The sequence below is a fragment of the Rutidosis leptorrhynchoides genome, chromosome 4 (genome assembly GCF_046630445.1).
Source record: "Rutidosis leptorrhynchoides isolate AG116_Rl617_1_P2 chromosome 4, CSIRO_AGI_Rlap_v1, whole genome shotgun sequence".
Lineage (NCBI taxonomy): Eukaryota > Viridiplantae > Streptophyta > Magnoliopsida > Asterales > Asteraceae > Rutidosis > Rutidosis leptorrhynchoides.
In genome coordinates, this window is record NC_092336.1 from 273,689,356 (window position 1) to 273,690,467 (window position 1,112).

Here is a 1,112-nt window from a genome sequence, read left to right on the forward strand (position 1 = left end):
ACCAGATATTGTCGAGGAAGAAACCATTAAATCAGAATCCTCTAGTGATTCAGATTCAACAAATTCAATCATGGAAAATCAGGAACCTCTAAGTATGGAAGACCAAATGAGAGCTACAAGCACGGGCCAAGGTCATGCAATTACTCAACCAGATATTAATGCGCTAGATTATGAAATCAAAGGACAAATCCTACACATGGTAACTAATCAGTGCCAATTTAGTGGTACGCCGAAGGAAGATCCAAACGAATATCTTCGTACCTTTAATAGGATCTGTACTCTATTCAAAATCAGAGAAGTTGAGGATGAACAGATCTATCTCATGTTATTTCCCTGTACTTTAAAGGGAGAAGCCAAAGATTGGTTAGAATCGTTACCTGAAGGGGCGATTGACACACGAGATGTTTTAGTTGAAAATTTTCTTAAAAGATTCTTTCCAGCATCTAAAGCCGTAAGACTTCAAGGAGAAATTATTACGTTCACACAAAATCCAAATGAAACATTATATGAGGCGTGGACAAGATTCGGAAAGTTCTTAAGAGGATGTCCTCAACATGGTTTAGACACTTATCAAATAGTGCAAATATTCTATCAAGGATACGACGTTGCTACACGAAAAGACATTGACACGACAGCTGGTGGTTCCATTATGAAGAAAACTGCAACTGAGGCTCACAAAATTATTGATAACACAGCCTCCCACTCACATGAGTGGCACCAGGAAAAAGATATTCTTCGTTCATCTAAAGCGGCTAGACCGATTCTAGCCATGACTTTGATACCATTTCCGCAAAGTTAGATGCTTTCGAGAGACGGATGGAAAAGATGACTAAAGATATTCACACAATACGAATTAGTTGTGAGCAGTGTGGAGGACCACATTTGACAAAATATTGTCTCAGTATTGAACACACAATGGAACAAAGAGAGAATGTTTCATACATGAACCAAAGGCCTGGAAATAATTATCAGAATAATTATCAACCGCCAAGACCAAACTACAATCAAAATAAGAATTATAACCGAAATGTTCCATACAACAACTAACAAGGTGCTAGCAATCAATAAGTATCTAATAATACTTACAACCAACAAAGACCTATTTTTCCAAA

The 1,112-nt window shown here is 37.3% G+C and overlaps 1 non-coding gene across 1 annotated transcript; it reads right to left on the minus strand.

Annotated features, from left to right (window-relative positions):
- Positions 1 to 454: 454 nt before the first annotated feature.
- Positions 455 to 561, minus strand: LOC139845713 (small nucleolar RNA R71). Its single transcript, XR_011758475.1, has one exon. It is a non-coding gene; the product is annotated as a small nucleolar RNA R71 (small nucleolar RNA).
- Between the last annotated feature and the right edge of the window lie 551 nt (positions 562 to 1,112).